Source organism: Bos javanicus, chromosome 2 (genome assembly GCF_032452875.1).
Source record: "Bos javanicus breed banteng chromosome 2, ARS-OSU_banteng_1.0, whole genome shotgun sequence".
NCBI classification, from domain to species: domain Eukaryota; kingdom Metazoa; phylum Chordata; class Mammalia; order Artiodactyla; family Bovidae; genus Bos; species Bos javanicus.
In genome coordinates this window covers 53,029,961-53,043,969 of record NC_083869.1, presented here as the reverse complement: position 1 = coordinate 53,043,969, position 14,009 = coordinate 53,029,961, and the positions used below count along the sequence as shown (strand labels likewise).

General features: G+C 39.0%; 1 protein-coding gene across 2 annotated transcripts in view; it reads left to right on the top strand.

Annotated features, from left to right (window-relative positions):
* The window catches only part of ARHGAP15 (Rho GTPase activating protein 15), a 701,521-nt gene that overhangs the window by 664,302 nt on the left and 23,210 nt on the right, over positions 1–14,009 (top strand). The window lies entirely within an intron of this gene.

Here is a 14,009-nt window from a genome sequence, read left to right as displayed (position 1 = left end):
ACCACATGTCCCTCAATTTGCTGAATATTTAAAATATATCCTCTCAATTCAGCAACCATGTAAAGGAGGTATTGTGCTCCATTGATGTAGCCAATATCTAGCATCTAGAGGAACCGTGATGTTTTCCTAAATCACTCAACTAAAACGTAGTAGAGCCAGCATTTGAATACAAGTTTTTCTTAATCCAAAACCTTTATATCTAACCTCTATGCAAAACTGCCTCCCTTCTCAGAGTAACCTGCACATAAGTCACTAAATATTTGTGAATCTAATGAATGGGTAAATTAATAGATAATATGGAAACTGTCCCCTGCTCCAATCTGACTCAAAATCAAATATTGGTTCCTCTCAACAAACATGGTCACACAGATAGCACAAGGAAAGCAGAAATACTCTCAGAAGTTAACAATTAAGTTGTCAGTGGCAGCCTACCTGGAAGTGATATGACTCACAGGGAATAACAAGCCTCAGATCAAACTTGGCAAGTGTTTGCAACTTTAGAGCCTGCCACCTAAATACTCTACTCACCTCACCCCATATTTTCCCTTTACCCTTATTTTCTTACTCATTTTAAATGTATTTGAAACTTTTATATTGAATTCATTTTATACAGTAAAATACATTTATTTTATAAGGTGGAAGTGTAAATAAGTTTAATACATAATAAAATTAATTCATGAAATAAAATTGGTGCTCAAATTTAAAGAACAAGTTCAGAAATGTTCACTGGCTAGAAGTGGGTGGCTCATGGCCTCATGTATTATTTCATTCAAGCATAGGGCTGTAATTGCGATGTTGTGTTTTAGGAAAGATTTGAAATGTGTGGGTCTAGAATGTATTTAAAGATACAGTCTATCAGTACTAAAATCAGAAGAGTTTAAAGGCCAATGGAAGAGATATGGGATTTTCATAGAATTCTTTTCAAAGCTCACTAAACAGTACAAAGATCTCTGAATTTGAAAATTATTTTGTACTCAAATATCGTAACGTTTGCAAACTGATATTTTAAAACACAGAGGGGAGGGTTGACTAAGACTGAAAGATATGGTTTTCTTGAAGTTTTTTTGCTAAATGAATATCAAGACAGTAAAGAGAAGCTAATTTGATTGCAAATTCTGAGGCTACCAGATGGTATTTCTCTCTATTGCCATCACCAACCCTTAATTGTTATTTTCTAATGATAAGGGAGGCTGGGAACCACTGATCTACTTCAGTCATATCACATGAGTATCTCAAGTCTCATAAAGACATCCCTTGTCCAGATTTTTCCAGTTGTGGTAAAGAGCTGTGATGTTGAGGCGACTCTCGTGGGAACCAACTTACTTCTGCGACTGAACCATGCGAAGGAACTCAGAGAGAGGGAGAAAGTATTTCTTAATTGTCGTTGCCCTCTGCTCTGTCTGTGGATGTCTTTGTCTACTACAAATTCTCAAGGACCTCCAAAGAACAAGTCAAGCCTTTCCTTAGAGTGTTGAAAGGATGGGTATCTGGTTGGTTTAAACTGCAGGCATGTGTGTGACCAAATAAAGCAGATCCCTGAAGAGTCTTTTTCCAGATGTATATATGACATTTGTGCTTTATTTCGGCTCCATTTAGAGAGTGAAGGCCCTTCAAAAGTAATATAATCTGTGTAGAGTGAGGGTTTACTCTCAAGAAGCCAGATACTCAAGAAGCCAGATATCAATTCCCAGTTATATCAGTGAACTATACCTTCAGTTACTGATTTTAACTATAAGATGAAAAAATAAAAATGGACCCAACTTCATTTTTCAAAAAATATTGTGCAAATTTAACAAGCCCATTTCCCAATTCATGTGTTATGACATGCTACTATACATTTTCAATCAGAAAGTGTCTCAAGATTTATTCAGAGACTACAATTAGTTTCCTTTTTTATTTGCTCAGTCAATGAAATTATTAATCAAGAATGTTCTTTCCTCTCTGTTAAAGAATATTGACACCTATCTATTAAAGACAGAGGGTCAGTGTCTGAAGAAGAATTGGGGGAATATGTACAGTTTCTAAATTTGAATTTTCAAACATCTCTAAAGTCTTTAACAGGCATCATACAAATCCGAACTATTAAAAAAGAAACCCAGTCTAAATTTATTTTTACAAAGATTGAACATAAATGAACAAAACCAGTAACTTCAAATAACACTTCACTCTAAATTTAATTTGCTTTTATACAGGCCTTTTACTCTCATTCATGTTAACATTCAATGTATGAGCTTTATCTTTTTGTGAAGTGTCCAACCTAACTAATTTTGGATATGAAGGCAGTGCTTACCTTGGTTTAGATGTACATGAACACTGACTCCCCTTCAAACACAGTCCTTTTTCTCATCAGAGATGGCCGGGAGCAGTAGTATAGGATGAAGGAGATCCATCATGAAATGTCCAGTGTCAATGTGTTCTCCCAATTTACTTCCTGACCTTCAGCATGCAGCCACACTCCTGACCCTCATGAGATGGAGCCTTAAGGGGGAAATGGCACTGAGTACCAATTCTGCGTCCTGTTGTTCTGTGGTCTCAATTAAGTGCTAATTAATTACCACTGGCATCTTTGGCATTGCTTGTCAAATTGCATTTAGGAGTAGCTTTCCAGTGTTTAAATACCAGTAATCCAAAATCCACAGCGAAAAATCCCATGTGTTACTATGCCACCCCCCCATGTTTTTCCTTTTTAAAACTGATTTAAAATTCAACAGTTATGTCTATACATACAACAAATACAACAAAGAGGAATTGGTATTGTCAATTTTGATTAATAGTACTTCATTAATAAACATCCTGTTATTCAGTCTCCACCTGCACTTGCTGATGTTGCCTGGAATCAATTAACTCATATAATTTGATTTATTTTACAAAGACATTTTGGGATGTGCTGGGCTGATGATAAAGGTCCTGTTTTAGCAGTTCTTGATTGCAAGTTAGATTGTACCTGAATGGATTTCTGTTTCTGCATGGATATGTATACACAAGTGTGTGTTTTGCAAGTGAGTTGGAAGAAAATGCTGAAGAAGTTTTGAATTAAAGAATTCACTTTAAAACATCATGGGGGTGGGGGTGGGGGTGGTTATCCTTCCTGAATATTCTGACTTGATCTGAAGACTTCCAAGAAATGCAGATCTTGAAATGTTAATCTTGTCTCTTAATGAAGCCATTTTACTTAGCAGATTAGTGAGTCCTCTTTAAAATCAAAGAACAAAACAGTGTCACAAAGCACCAAAAGTAAAACACCAGCTCGGGCTTAGATGTTAGAGCCAGATATTAGATTCAGCTTTATGTATAATTTTGTTTCACTTTGCTTTGTTAGAGGTTTAATTTCTTTTTCTCCTCTAAATATTTACAAGTCATGGTTTCCAGATCAATCCATTTGATCCCAATTATATACTCTATGAAAACATTACTTAGGCTTCTATAGGTTCTTGAATGCTAAAGTTTAGTGCAAGTGACAAAGGCCAATTCAAACTGTTTAGGTAGAAAAGAGAATTTATTGGATTCACATGAATGTATGCTCAGTTGCTTCTGACTCTTTGTGGCCCCATGGACTGTAGCTCGCTAGGCTCCTCTCTTTGTCCCATGGGATTATCCGGCAAGAATACCCAAAAAATGCTCTTACCAAAAGAAAGAAAAAAGATGCATAGAAGGAAAAAAATCCCCTTGTCCACAACTGTAAATTGTAACTGCAACCTCTTATTTCCCCAACACAGCTGTCCTACCTCTGAGTATAATAGTATTTCAATCAATCAGAGAGGAAAATGAAGGCTAAGTCAGAGTAAGGAGCACTGTTGTCTATGAGTAAGAAAGGTTGCCTAGCTTTCTTTCCTGCTCTCTGGCAAAGAGGCCTCAAGGCCTATGATGCAAAGAGTGGCTTGTCATTTCCTCCTCCAGGGGATCTTCCCAACACAGGGAACAAAGCCACATCTCTTGCATCTCCTGTATTGGCAGGCGAATTCTTTACCACTGAGTCACCTGGGAAGCATTTATTGGATTACATAACTGAAAGTTCTAGGATGAGATATGACGCTGGGCATTACTAGATCCAAGTGCCAGTGTCTTGCAGAGAATTTGCCTCTTTCCATCTCTGTTCATCTTTAGGTTAGCGTCATTTTCACTTAAAATCTTTCCTCCTGGCAGCAAGATGGCAGCAACAGTATTGTATTGTATCAGCTTAGCATTCTCAGAGGCAAGTAAGCCTCACTTTTGCTGTGGGAATAGAAAATCCCCAGAACAATTCTCCTTGGCCTGGCTTGGATCCCACATTTATTCCATATTTGTTTTTCATCCATTCACTGTGGCAGAAGAAAAGGCATGGCTCTCATTAGCTGGACTTGGGACATAAGTCCACCTCTGGAGGCAGGGACTGGGTCAACTCCATTCAAACTGGGAGTGGAGTTGAGACTGGGAGTAGAGGACAGGCAGTTTTCCCCAAAAAATGCTCTTACTGAAAGAAAGAAAAAAGATGCATAAAAGGGAAAAAAATCTACTTGTCCACAACTGTAAATTGTAACTGCAACCTCTTATTTCCCCATCACAGCTATCCTACCTCTGAGTATAATAGTATTTCAATCAATCAGAGAGGAAAATGGAGGCTAAGTCAGAGTAAGGAGCACTGTTGTGTATGGGTAAGAAAGGTTGCCTAGCTTTCTTTCCTGCTCTCTGGCAAAGACACCTCAAGGCCTATGATGCAAAACTGAAGGAATATCCATCCATCCACGCATCCATCAATGCATTCCTTCATCCATGTAACACTGATGAGTCCCGACAGTGAGACAGGCCCTGAACTAGGCACTGAGGCTACAAAAATAAATAAGGTGGCTCCTTAAAGAGCCCCTATGTGGCAAAAGTAGTAATAATGTAGTCACAAGAGATAAGATTTTGGAGTTACATGAAGCTGGGTTTCAATCCCGGCTCTTTTACTAATTAGGTATGTGAGTATAGACAAAGTTTTCATTCCTTCTGTGTTTTAGTTTTTGTATCTAAAAATAGGTGTATTGTAAGAATTAAATGTGTAATATTTATAATTTGCTCAACATAAGACCAGGCACATAAGGTCATTGTTCAATAATTAATAGTCATTACTGTGTTTATCAAATGAGATAATGCAAACAAACCATTGTATGCAGTGCCTGGCACATAGTAAGTGCTCAGGAAATGGTAATTGGCAGCTATTATCATATGAAATAGAATTAGGGACTAAATCCAAAAGGAAACAAAATTTAAAAATCAAGAAATAGCTATTATGATAGATTTGGAAAAAGCGTTGAGAATTCATCCAGACCTACCCCATCTTCAGAGAAAACACGTTAGTCATTTTAGATTTAGTAGAATTTATCTTCTCTTCAGAAAAAGTGCTCCCCAAAGCAATTGTCTTCCTTTTTTGCTCTCATATTTCATCAGTTTACATAATATTTAATTAAATTACATAATTATAATAATAAGTACAACTGGCATAAACTTGTTTGGGGCTCTCTCCTGGGACTTCCCTCTAGTGGGAACAGATGTGCACAGTTGAGAGTCATTAACTAGCCGCAGACATTCAGTGTGTTCTGGGCATTGGTCAGTATATTTTACAGAGAAAATAGAGAGCTGGTTAAGTAGAAGTCAGCCACAAGAACCTTTGCAGTACTATGGTGGTCTTCTGCATACTCTTCATCTTAATGAATGCCACTGTTACTTAAAAGTGTACCCCATATCTACTTGTATTTAAAACTTCTATAAGCGATATAATCAGAACTTTATAGCCAGAATTTTAAGCCTGCCTTCTGGAATCAGTTTTCCTATAGTCACAACTATGTATTGGGCAAAAAAGCAGTGCTAATAGAAAATGGTAGAACATGAAGGATTAATACTTGGTACTGTTCTAAATCCATTCTAACTCTAATCTTAATAAATCTAAATTCATTTCTAAGAAAGAAAAAAATAGAAACTTGTCTCACACATTGAAATGACAATAACAACAAGGTAGAATCTAAAAGAAGATTCAAATATGCTTTTCACTTCTGCCTGTCCAAATGCAGGAAATTGAGAGATTATTCTTTTAATTTTTCATGATGATCTCATGAAGATTTTTGAAACTTATTTGTTTTTTGACTTGCAAACCTCAAAATCAGAGTGCAACAAAAGTGAGAAGCCTTGGAACATCTGTATTTTAAAACTGGCAGTTTGGGGGAGATTAATGACTCTGTTTAAAAGTAGTAGTCATTCAAAGCTAAAATCTAATGAAATTCTTATTTGTAATCAGGTACTCCTGCTGAGTATTAGAAGTAGTTCAATCTGTGCCTCAGGAAGTTAAAATTTTATGATCAGAGTAGAAGCTATTGTTACTGCTGATTCTTGATCAATGGGATAGTGACAAGCCAAGTAAGCAGGGCCAGGGGTGGGGGGTGGGAGATGGGTCTTGGGGTAAGTGCTGGAGTGGCTTAGCCCCAAGCAAATAATTACAATATTAATAAATATCAATAGTGGACATTTTAAAGAAAGAAAGAAAAGAAAAGTTGTCATATAGGATTGGTCACATCCAGAAGACACATGCCTTTCTCTGGTTGTCTGTGAGGTAATTAAGAGTCCTGAGCGTATGTGCGTGTGCCGGCACACACACACAAACATACACACATACACACACACAAAATTAAAGGCATCTTTCAATCTTCGACTGTTTTAGACGACTTGGATTTTTCCCAGGTAATCACTGGCCACTTGGCAGACACTGACCTCATGTAGAATGGCTCCCTAGTGAGAGATGACTTGAACCAGATCAATTCCTTACATTTGGCAACCTCCAGGTCTCTGAATATTATGGAGATCAACAGATTTTACTACTTATTTATGTGAACTAGGTCATCTGTAGTCATTATAATTTCAGACATTTTGGTGTAAATAACAATTTAAAATTTTATTGCTACTTTTGGTGAAAGAAAGAGTCTGAGCCAAAGTACTTTTTTTTTTTCAGTTTTTTTAAACTCTATTTCTTGAAATAGTTACACAATCCAAATTGCATGCTCTGCTCTGTAAAAACTTTATATTAACAACCATTGATGCTGCTGCTGCTAAGTCATTTCAGTCATGTCCAACTCCCAGGCTCCCCCGTCCCTGGGATTCTCCAGGCAAGAACACTGGAGTGGGTTGCCATTTCCTTCTCCAATACATGAAAGTGAAAAGTGAAAGCAAAGTCGCTCAGTCGTGTCCGACCCTCAGCGACCCCATGGACTGCAGCCTTCCAGGCTCCTCCGTCCATGGGATTTTCCAGGCAAGAGTACTGGAGTGGGGTGCCGTTGCCTTCTCCGAACAACCATTGCACAAACTGGAATGTCTTTCTTCAAACCAAATTTAAGGGCTGAGAAAGGTATTCTAGTTGGTCCCATTCCTTGATTCAAGCCTCCACCTTTGGCCCAAACAACAGTAACAAAACATGGCCAGGTTTACTTTCTTGAAGAAAAAGGAATATCCTGGTGAGTTTTGAGAACACGGAGTGAGGCAAATTGGAAAAAGACACTGGACCCAGATTACGAAAGGGCTAGCATGTCCAAGTAAGGAGCCAACAGATTCTTACCTAACAGATAACAGAAAACCACTGCTGGTTTTCAAGTCAAGGATATTGATCCATATGATGAGACTAGAGGAGTCCAGGTACATGCAGACTTGAAAAGGCTCTATAACCTTCCAAGATGGGAGGGAAGCAATGCTGGTGGTTCTGATATACTTGGGAGAGCAGAAAAAGACAATAACCTTAGCAGAAGGAGCTGGCAAGCAATAGGTGAGAGAGTCAAGTGTCTGAGCAGTCCCTCTAGGGCTCTTGGGGGGAAACTGAAAAACAGAACCAAGTATCAAAACCACAAGTGAGACTGGGCACATACGCCTCAGTCCTGCTGCATCGTAAAATCAATGAACTAGCAGGATGCATAGGCCCTTTAGAAGAAACTTTTGTACAGTTGAGGCTGACAAGAAACAGTACCAAGAATCTCAGGAAAGTATCTTTTGTCATTCTACATCATCATTTCTACTAAAATTAAAGGAACATGTGTTCAAACTTTCAGTCCTTATGAAATTAGAAACCCAGTGTCTCTCAGGTTATCGAAAAGGATTTATGTTTCCTCTAGTTGTTTTTGGCTTGATTTCCTGCTTCAGCTGAACCCACAAGTCATGCATGCCTGATCACTTGCCAGTGTTGCCTCATCTTAACTTTGCCTTGTTTCTAAAAGCTCACTCTAGGACATAGGACTTAGACATTTACTGAAGATTCATGGAGGATAGAAGGATTACATCTCACCCAGCCTAGCAGATAATTTAAAATTTAAACTTCAGTACTAGGCATTCCTATTACTCCCCTTCTTATTCTCCCTATGCCCTCCACTGGGAATTTTGTGGGGTGTCTCTTTCATTTAGCCGCCAATTTCCCACCATGTAATTCTGCCTCAACACCCTTCTTTCATATTCTTTCTTTTTATACATGACCTTCATAAGTCTATTTCATGTTTTATAGAGAGAATTTGGTTAGCTCTTTTTCTGCTGTGTTCTAAGGATTATCTTTCCACAACCAAAATGCTGTGCTAAGAAAGAAAAATTATTTTTTTGCCCTTAAGAGGAATTCTGCTACCAGCTATTAAGTCAGGCTTTTCCCCTAGTATACTTGAATCTATAACTTGAGCATAGTGGTACCTCTTTTTTACTTAAGTATGGATTAGTATATCTAAACTGACCTGCAGATTCGTCTACTGGGATACCCTGTACTGTGCTGGCCTTTCTGGCTATCACTGTCTGACAGCATATTAGGAACACCACTCATGTCAGACCCTACCCCTTGCCTTTCCTCTTGACAATTTATAGATCCAATGCTATTTAGACAGGTGGAGAGGTAATCTCACCAGCGAGGCAATTCCCTTGGGCCATTATACATGCAAGATATTGCCTCAATTCAAAAATGCTATTGGAGGATTTCACTGAACACTCCAGTAAAGAAATTCCTGAAACTGCAGTGTTGAAACTAGCAAAAGGGCTCTGCTATAAGAAGTAATATTCTCACCAAGCTGTTGATACCATTTGAGAAATTTACATCTTGAGACAGTATCGGATGGCAGTGATAACAAGCTCCTGTGTCAACGATTCTCCATGTCTGTCAATTGATCTCATCCCAGGTAAAGCAGGGGCAGTGACTGTCTTATTGCAAGATAAGTGCAGGCCCCCAAACTACCAGAAGCACCCATGAACACTTTAGTGCCTAAAAGAGAGTGAAATCCTATCAGAAAACAATGAACATAGGTTCTGTTCAGTTTCCTTTCCAAGGACCATGTCTGTATGCTTGGGAGTTGATTTAAACTGCTTCTTGTTTTTCAAATACTCAAACTGTCCTACCCACTTGGGGAGGAAATATTGAAGTTATCGATCATTGAGAGAAAAAAATACAACAGGCAAGGATCTAGCAGCTATATTAATGTACATATTGCTGTGGAAGTGCTTCAATGTCCTGTCCCTCAACCTCTCCCCAGTGTTTGAAAGTGAAGTGAAAGTGTTTGTAGCTCAGTTGTGTCCAATTCTTTGCAAGCCCATGGATCGTACCCCACCAGGCTTCTCTGTCCATGGGATTCTCCAGGCAAGAATACTGGAGTGAGTTGCCATTTCCTCCTCCAGGGGATCTTCCCAACGCAGAAATTGAACTCAGGTCTCCTGGATTGCAGACAGATTCTTTACCATCTGATCTATCAGAGAAGTCCCCAAATCCCTGAACCCAACAATGACAGAGCTGTGAAAGACCAACACGACTCACCCTCACTGAGTAGTGGGGGTCTCTTGGCAACCAGGGTGAAAACACCACCTTAGCAGGTGACAGACACTTGAGCCTTGGCTAGGGCATTAATGAACAATATTAATAAAGACTAATTAGATAGTGTTTGTTGAAATGTTTCCAAAGTGATGAGCAAAATAAAGCCAACCTAAAGAAAATATTGAAAAGCCTCCCACTGAGCATGCTCAGAAAGAGCATTTGAACTTCTTTTATTTTTAAAATGCTCAACCATTTTCTTCAAAAACTTGGCTTGATCTTCCTGATTCAGTGATAACTGAAGTCATGCCAACTTTGATGTTTTTAGCTTCAGCTGTTTTAGAGCTATATGTGATCCCCCCAAAAGGTTGGAGTGATTTTTATTTCTGAGTGAAGAAGGAAGCATATGTTTTAACCCTCATGTGCCTTTTTTGAGAAAGGATGAATTAACATCCTATAATGTTTTACCTTTGGGCTTAAAATAAAGAGTGTGGTTTGAAAGTCAAGGATACATTTTTCAGAAATTAAAATGGAGGCTCCAGCCTTCAGGATTAAGTCCATGGATTTTTGTCTGTTTTACCAAATACATTTGGTGAATTGCTTGTCTGCTGCTATTGTTTTAAAATGGCAGCAGAGACAAGGCAGTCTGGAGACTTGAGCAAGATGGACCACACACAAACCTAACTTCAGGACATCAAAAAAACATGAAACTAATATGCAGAAACACTGGAGCATCTTGAATACATTTTTTTCTAACCAGATAAATGACAGAATGGGGAATAAAAGTGAATTTCAAAAGCTGTAATCCACCTGACAGTCTAATTTCCCCTTCTAATTATAGAAATAGGAAGGAAGGAATAAATAATGAGAATTTAGAGGCCGAGTGATACCAAATATAACTAATCCCATTGAAGGAGAAGGAATGTAGAAGACAGGGTTGTCAGGGTGGCTTCTAAGAGCCATGCCTACATTCTTTCCCATTTTCAACCATGCCAAGACTTCCCTCAGATTTCCCCTGGAATCAGTTTTTCATTGTGTCTCCTTAGGACACACCAGAGATGGTGAGGTAAAGAAATCACGGTAATTACGGCTGATACCGTTATTAGCTAGAAAGTTAGACAACAGCCCTAATGATGAAGCTCGGATGTGTTAAATGGCTCCCAGCAAACCCTAGTTGGTGTAAAACTTACATGAGAAGTTTAGGATCGGGCATTCCCTGGGTTTCTATAGGTGGAAACACTGGATGATTCTGGCACTTCCAGATCAGACCTAGGTCATTTTTGCCGATGATTACACAATGTCATCTAGTAGTATCAAATTAAATTTCACTAAATCACAATTCGCCCTATATCCTGGTATGTACCCGAAACTCTGGAAGAACAACAAAAGGAAAGAATTGGTAAAGAAATGACAAATGTCTCACTCTTACAATGTCAGAAAAACTATGGGCAGAAAAATTGAAACCAGAATGAAAAGAAAGGAAATTGAGTCTGTGTTTACAAAAGGATTCCAATTCTGGGTGAACTGTCCAACTCAACCAGTGGCTTTGGAGAAACATGATTAAAGTGATGACTGAGGTGTTTTGTGTCCCAGCCTCAGTTTCCTTTCGTCCCCTCTGAGTCCCGTAACAGCCAATCAGAAAGGAACCTGGCCCGGAGGCTTGTCAGTGATAATAATTGAAAACATCTGTCCATGTAGCAAGTGTGGGAAGCCAGAGCAGTTCTCTGACAGAGGGAGTTCTCAGACAGCAAAGCCATAACCACGACTGCGCTCATATTCTCCTTCACAGGATTTTCTCACTGCCAGCTGTCTTTATTCTCCTGCCAGGAAAGCCAGGGGCCTGGGGCTCTTACCCGGGCTGGGGTTAAGTGAGCTGGGACCAGGGGAAGGAGGGGTACAGGCTGGCTCAGAGCTTTGGGTATGGAGATGAGGGCTATCTGATCAGGAACTAAAGAGACCCAGGGCTGGGGGGGAAAGAGCAGCAAACAGAGAAACCAGTGAAGTATAAGGAGGACAGAGGGATAATAAGAGAAGAGGAGTTCCTAGTCTGCATTCAGAAGACCTGTCTTTGAATCTCGACACAACCACTTCTGTGTGACACAGGGCACCTCCCTGAGCCTCAAGTGTTTCATCTTTGCGTGCTGAACTGTGCTTAGTCGCTCAGTCACTTGTCCAGCTCTTTGCGACCCCATGGACTGTAGCCCACCCAGCTCCACTGTCCATGGGGATTCTCCAGGCAAGAATACTGGAGTAATAATGCTCATAAAGCTCTCATAAAGCTGTTGTCAGGAAACAATAAAATGATGCACTTGAGTGGCACAAAGCAAGGGCTGAACAAACATTAGCTTCTTTATCAGAGAGAAGATGGTTTACCATACAGCACTTGAGGTTTAGAAAAACAGAAGCAGAAATTCCTACTGGAGGGCCTGATACCAGGGTCATGAGCTGAGATGTTCCTGCTGATTGTGTCATGTCGTCTTAGATGGTAACTATGTTGTTCCTACAAATATGGCTCATCCCCTGGCTGTAGCCTTTGCCAACCTGTGTTGCTTGGCCTTTTGTGCTGACTCTTTGTTGTAGCTTCTCTGTGTCCCTAGAGCCACGTTCTGGGCTGCATCAACTTCCCTCTGATCTAGCTGGCTTCACCACACTCCCGATGTACCAATGTCTCATTCTGTTGGTCCCAGCAGTTTGCCAGGTCTTTCAGCTTGGTGCTGAATCTATCAAGGGAATATCTGGCCAGAGCAATGCCAGTAAAACATTACTTCAGCCAATTGAAGAGAAAATTCCAAATTGTAGGTTAGAGAACATTTAAAGCAAGGAAAGTTGGAGCAAGGAAAAGAAAGAAAATAAAGTTCTTAATAGTAAGATTTAGATGTTTTCCCCTGCCTACAGGAAAAAAAAAAAAGTTTTCATTGAAAATATAATAAACCAATAGATTCAGAAGGAAAAAAGAAACAAAGGATCTTAAAGGGAAACATTCAAAAACACCAAATTATCCACATCATTTCATTGCTTAAGATACCCTGTACCTAAATGAACCACCTCTGAAAACTGCATGAATAGTCACATCAGCACAATTGTATGTATAACTAACTCAGTTATATGATGTATGATATTCACTTGGAAGCTAGAAGGAATAAATCCAGCTTGCAAAGAAGCAGAACTTACTTTTGGTGAGGGGGTGCTTAGGTCCTGAGAAAATCTTGCTTAACACATGGGTGGCAAGAAATAATACAAAAGGAGAAACTTGGGGAGGCCAACTTTGTATCATTAGTTAAGAACAGTTATGTATTGTATATGTATCCAACATAAACACTTGGCTAAGGATGTTATTCTACTGACAGTGTTTGCCTTTCCTTATGGTCATCAGCTGGTGACTACTGCTACTTGGCTGCAAAGCACTTCATCCATAAAGAAAAGCACCATAAGTAATAATGAGTGTGAGTTTGTGTTCATTGCAAAGCAAGAATTCAGCTTCAACAAGAGTTTTTTTATCCAATTGAAATGAATCAAACTGTTTAACCTAATTGGGCTTCTATAAATCAGGAGTGTTGTCATATTAGTAATCCTCCCAGATAAGGCATTGCAATGAGGCGCCATGCAAAGAGTACGAATGTATAAACACAAAATGAATAGAATCCATTGACCCTCTGCTATTTAGAAGCCTTGTACGTCTTCCCTCTATTATCACTACTTAATAAAATTACTACTTAACAACTGACATTAGTAGACCCTTTTAACCATTGAGAGACTGGATTTTTCCTTTCTGTGACTTTTTTCTTCAGTCTGCACATACAACCACAGAAATCTTCATTTTTTGATGATTATAAGGTAATAAAATATACTAGTAAGGTAGGTAATGTACATCCATTGGAAACTGGGTTTTTTTAAAATACAGATTATATATGTTGTATAATTTCTTCTAAAAAATGAAGCAGGTATTATGTTCTAATTTGAAAGGACTACCGATTTATATCTCATTATAGATATATTTCTTTAAATGTCTTGCAAATAGTTATCTTTGCAAATTAAATCTAATATATATCGGAGAAGGCAATGGCACCCCACTCCAGTACTCTTGCCTAGAAAATCCCATGGACGGAGGAGCCTGGTAGGCTGCAGTCCATGGGGTCGCTAAGAGTCGGATGCAACTGAGCGACTTCACTTTCACTTTTCACTTTTATGCATTGAAGAAGGAAATGGCAACCTACTCCAGTGTTCTTGCCTGGAGAATCCCAGGGAC